This window comes from Zosterops lateralis, assembly GCF_965231275.1.
Source record: "Zosterops lateralis genome assembly, contig: HAP1_HAP1_SCAFFOLD_137, whole genome shotgun sequence".
Classification (NCBI taxonomy): Eukaryota; Metazoa; Chordata; class Aves; order Passeriformes; family Zosteropidae; genus Zosterops; species Zosterops lateralis.
In genome coordinates, this window is record NW_028154545.1 from 47,174 (window position 1) to 52,869 (window position 5,696).

Below are 5,696 nucleotides of genomic sequence, written 5' to 3' on the forward strand. Positions count from 1 at the left end.
GATCCTGCCCCATCCATCCTGCCCCAACCCCGCTCCATCCATCCCAACTGATCCCACACTGGAATCCTGCCCTGATCCAGAATCCCACCTGATCCTGCCCCAGTCCTTCTGCCCCAGTCCTGCTCCATTCCATCCCACCTGATTCTTGTCTGGAATCCAGCCCTGATCCTGCTCCATCCATCCCACCTGATCCCACTCCAGGATCCAGCCCTGATCTCACTCTACAATTCCATCTGATCCTGCTCTGGATCCCTGCTCTGATCCACAATCCCTCCCTGATCCCAGTCTGTCCATCCTGCCCCGATCCCCCTGTGGAATCCCACCCTGATCCCGCTCCACACCTGCAGTCAAGCCGTTGGCTCCCACATCTTTTCCTGCAGAAAAAGAAGATCCATGAGATTCCAGCACAGATCCACACCAAGATTAACCCCAGGATCCATCCTGGGATCTGCACAGAGGGGATCCAGAGCTGGATCCACCACTGGGACTCACCGGCTGCCATGTTGTATCCATCCCTGTCCCTCCTCCCTGTGGAAAAACAGTGGGATCAGCGTCAGTGGCACAGGATTCCTGAACGGTGCCGGGTGGATCCATGCCCCTTCCCGACCCCCATCCCGTGTGTTACCGAATTGGAGCTTCCAGACAATGAATCCAACGAGGACAGTGAGGATGAGGATGGCAGCGATGACGGACACAGCGACCACCACGGTGAGATTCCCGCCAGATGTCGGCTCTGGGAAATGCGGGATGGTGAGGAGGGGAAGGGGAACCCCCGTTTGGGAATTCCCAATTCCCACATTGCCAGCCTCACCCCAAGCGAAGATCCCGGGCTCCAGCATTCCGGGATGCTCCACCCGGCACCGGTACTGCTCCCGCTCCTCCGGCAGCGCCTCGATCCTGGCCCAGGTGTGGAAGGTGCCGTCGCTGTTGGGAACGATCCCGCCCCACTCCGTCTCCTGATCCCACATTTCATCCCCCTTCAGCCAGTTCACTGCGATGGTCCTGGGGTAGAATCCGTAGGCGTGGCAGGACAAGATCAGCGTCCCGTGTTCCTCTTTTCCGGACACATGGACATCAGGGGGCTCTGGAATGGGATAACGGTGAGATGCATCCATGGAATTCCATGGGAATGGGATGGGGGTGGGATCTGCCCATGGAATTCCCACTGGATTGGGATGGGGGTGAGATCTGCCCATGGAGTTCCATGGGAACGGGATGAGGGTGAGATCTGCCCATGGAATTCCAACAGGAATGACTGTGTTCTGCAATCCTTCATTCCCAAATTCAAATTCCCACCTACCTTTGCGCTCCAGCTCCTTCTGCCCATATCTGACATATTTCTGGAGCCATTCAGGGCAGATGTGCTTCACGTTATTTGTCCACCTCTCAGCCACGGTCCCGTCCTGTTCCCAGCGCCTCCTGGTGATCTCAGCAGCACCGTCGGCCGCCACAAATCTCCCGGATCCCAGATCAAGGGAGATGAAATCCCACCCATCGTAGCCATGCTGGAAGGCTCCACGGACACTCCCGTCGGACAGGAGTTCACAGCCATAAAGCCACTGTATGGTGTGGAGACCTGGGGGGGATTGTACCCACAGAGACCCATGGAATTGTGTCCCAGCCCCACAGAGCCCCATTCCAGCCCTATGGAGGTCCAGAGTCTAATGGAAACCCACAGAGCCTTATCCCAGCCCCTTGGACCCCCATGGATGCATATCCCAACCCCATGGGATGGAACCCCAGGGATCCCAACCTGGCCCCACAGATCCCAGCCCATGAATCCATGTCCCAAACCCATGGACCACAAGAAATCCCATACCATACTAATGGATCCCCATCTCAGCCCCTTGGAGCCCTGTGAATCCATACCCAAGACCTACAGATCCCATTCCAGCCCCATGGATCCAATCCCAGCCTCAGAGTTCCCAGCCCAACCCTACACTTCCCAGCCCAGGCCCCACAGATCCCCCCATTCACCCTTGCTCTGGTTGTACCGGTCCTGCAGTATCTCCAGTTTCCTGGCATTCTTGTGCTGCCACCTCTCAGCTTTCTTGGTCTGCCCATCCCAATATCCCGGCTCAGCTCCATCCTTCATCCACTGTGTCAGTGGCTCCGCCTGGCCCCGCTCGCTGTCATAGCGTTCAAAGGGGATCCCATCCACAAACCCCACGATCATGAACTGGGGAATCTCCGGGCTGGGCTCTGACACTGCCACAGCCAGGTAATGCAGAGAGTGGAGAACTGGGGGGACACGGAGATTTGGGGGGTTGAGAGGTCATGGATTGTTGGGAAAGATGGAACAGGAAGGACTTATGGATATGATTGTATGGTAAGAAATACTGCAGATGTAAAACCTGTGAATGAAATAGAAATGAAAGCCAGCTTTGACATGTAGGCATGGGAGGCAGGAAAACGGTGATTAGCTGGAGATGGGTTGAGGGACAGGAAAACAAAAGGACTCAGGAATGAAGCCTTTCCACCTGCCAAGGCATCAGGGAGAAAACAGATAAGAAAAATAGTCATTAGAGTTTAGAATATAAAATGACATGGTAATATAGTAGTTCTCATAGGCTGCATGCAAAGTTTGTAGGTTTTGTATCTTGCGCCGGTTGGTCACTGTGAATTAGAATATTCAACACAAAAATAGAGATAATGTATTGTAACAAGGTCCTCTCTCTCTTGCTTCTGCTTTTTCCCCCACGCTGTCTTGCCCTCTCTTGCTCTTGCTTTTCCCCCACGCTTTTTCTGCCCTCTTTTCCCCTACTCTCTTGCTTGTTCTCTTCCCCCCACTCTTACCTCACTTCTACCCCTGAGCTCTCTTCTACCCTCTCTCTCCCCTCTCTCTCTCGGGGCTTCCCTCCAGCCCAGGCTGGTGGCTGAAGGCAAAGCCCTCTTTACCCACCACCCTTGTAATAAAGCCACGTGTTTCTAGAATATCTCAGCTCTGCAGAGTTCCTTGTCCCTGCCGTCCATGGATGTTACTACAATGGATCAATGAAAGGCGAAATGGGGAGAGCTGGGAAGGGGTTTGGGGATCCCAGGGCCAAGGAAAGGGTTTGCAGGGCTGGGAGAGGTGGGATGGACAGGAAAGGGCGTGTAGGGGGGTCCCGGTGTCCAGGAATGGGGGCTCAGGGGTTCCAGGGTTATGGAAGGAGAAGGGGGAGGTGCAGGTGCAGAAATTCTTCCGTAGACAGCAGGGACAAGGAACTTTGCAGACCTGAGATGTTCTAGAAACACGTGGCTTTATTATTACAAGGGTCGTGGGTAAAGCGGGCCTGCTTCCAGCCCCCAGCCTCGGCTGAAGCAAAGCCCTAAAGAGAGAATGGGGAGAGAGAGATAGAAGAGAGCTAAGGGGTAAAAACGGGGCCGGAGCAGGGGAAAAACGTGGGGAGAAAACAGGAGCAAGGGAGGTGAGAGAGAGGAGAGGGGATTGGCCGAGAGGGTAAGAGAGCTAAGAGAAGAGAAGTAAGGGAAGAGGGGTGAGAGGGCCAGAGAAGAGGGTAGGAGAGCCAGGAGAAGAGAGGATCCTCTTGTTACAATACATTATATCTCTTTTTGTGTTGAATATTCTAATTTACAGTGACCAACTGGCGTGAGATACAAAACCTACAAACTTTGCATGCAGCCTATGAGAACTACTACATTACCATGTCATTTTATATTCTAAACTCTATAGACTTCTTTCTTATGCACTCGTTCCCTTGTTTTCCTGTCTTCAGCTCATCACTGTCTTCCTGCCTGCCGTGCTCACATCTCGAAACTGGCTTTCATTCCTATTTCACTCAGGTTTTACATCTACAGTATTTCTTACCATGCAGTCATATTCATAAGTCCTTCCTGTCCCATCTTTCCCAACATGCAGGGACTGGGAGAGGTGGCATGGGGGTTCCAAGGGATCCCCAGTCCCAGGAAAGGGGGTCCAGGAGTCCCCAGTGCCAAGAAAAGAGGAGTCAAAAGGTGGGAACAACCGAGAACAGGAGGGTCGGGGGTCCATGATGCAGAGGAAAGGGGGGACTGAGAGCTGAGAGAAGCAGGAATAGGGGTTCAGGGGGATCTCAGACTAAAGGAAAAGGAGCGTCTAGGGATTTGGGCAGCCAGGAAGGATGGGAAACGAGGTGCAGAGAAGGATTGGTGCAGGAAAAGGGGGGGGCAGGGGGATCCCAGTGCCCAGGGATGGAAATTCAGGGGGGTCCCAGGGCCCAGAATCCCCCCAGGGATCCTCCACAACCCCCCAGGGACCCTCCCAGGCCCCCTGGGACCCCCATGCACAGGGTGCAGAACTGGGGGGATGCAGAGATTGGGGGTCTGGGGGCGTCCAAGGGTCAGGAAGCAGAATCGGGAGAGCCGGGAAGGGTGCAAGGTTCAAGGAAGGGACTGGGAGAGGTGGGATGGGGGATCCAGGGGGTCCCTGTACACAGGAAAGGGGGGTCCGGGTGTCCCCGGTGTTGAGGGCAGTGGGGTCTGGGAGCTGGGAAAGGCAGGAATGGGGGTCCAGGGGGTCCCTGGGTCAGGGAAAGGGGGTCTGGGGCTGGGAGAGGCGGGCGGATCCCGGAGGCGCAGCCTGGGCAACGGGAAAGAGAAAGAGACCGAGGGAACGCGCTGGGGGAGGGGACGGGGCAAAGGGGGAATTCCAGGGAATTCATCTGGATCCCACTGGATCCCCCTGAGACCCCCCCGAGACCCCTGGGACGGCCGGGACCCTCCGGGACCCCGTTTGGGAAGCGGCGGGAGCGGAAAACGGGGGGACACGGAAAGTTGGGGGATCTGGTGAAGGTGCAAAGGTCAAGGAAAAGGGCGGGTCTGTGGTCTGGGAAAAGCGGGATGCCCGAAAAGGGGGTGCAGGGGGGTCCCAGTCCCGGATAAGGGGGCACAGGGGGGTCCCGGTGCTGGGGAAGGGGATGGAGGGGGGTCACAGGACCCAAAATGGGGCTCGGGGGGTTCCCGTGCCCGGAAATGGAAGATCAGAGACGTCCCGGTGCCCGTGAATTGCCGTTAAGGGTGGTCCCGGTTTTGGGTTCCCACTCACCTCTCGTGGCACCCCCAGGGTCCCCCAGGAGCCCCAAGAGCGCCCCCAGACCCAGCGCTGGAGCCATCGCGCTGCTCCGCTGCGGCCCCGCCCCCAGAGCCGCCTCCGGCCCCGCCATTGGCGCCGCTATTTCGTGCTCGCCAATGGTGATTCGCTCTATTAGTAACGTCACCGGTCGCTGGGCAGATCCCGGTCTCGCAGGTTGGGCGCAGAAGTGGCGGGACCGAGGCGGGACAATCCCAGAGAGGAGCGCACGGGGCAATCCCAGAGAATTCGTCTGGATCCCTCTGGATCCCCGCTGGACCCCCCCGGAGCCCTCTGAGAAACACCTGGGACCCCTCTTAAAAGCGCCGGGAGTGGAGAACTGGGGGGGACACGGAAATCTGGGAGATCTGGGGGTACCAAGGTGAAGGAAAAGGGCGGGTCTGGGGTCCGGGAAGGGCGGGATGCCCGGGAAGGGCTGCAGGGGGTCCCGGTGCCGGGTAAGTGGGAGCAGGGGGATCTATTTTAGTCAATTTTGTGTCCGTTTTGATGCATCTTGGGGCAATTTTGAGTCCATCCTGGATCTATCTTGGGTCCACCCTGGGTGCATTTTGGTCCATCTTAGGACAGTTTTGGGTCCATCCTGGGGCCATTTTGGGGCCACTGTGGGCCCATCTTGGGTTCATTC

The 5,696-nt window shown here is 56.8% G+C and overlaps 1 pseudogene across 1 annotated transcript; it reads right to left on the minus strand.

Annotated features, from left to right (window-relative positions):
• Nucleotides 1–423: 423 nt before the first annotated feature.
• On the minus strand, nt 424–5,093 carry LOC310923609 (class I histocompatibility antigen, F10 alpha chain-like; annotated as a pseudogene). Its single transcript, XR_014592772.1, has 5 exons — nt 5,027–5,093; nt 1,978–2,241; nt 1,301–1,576; nt 812–1,084; nt 424–733 (listed from the first exon to the last, which is right to left on the minus strand). The product of XR_014592772.1 is annotated as a class I histocompatibility antigen, F10 alpha chain-like (transcript).
• Nucleotides 5,094–5,696: the final 603 nt, after the last annotated feature.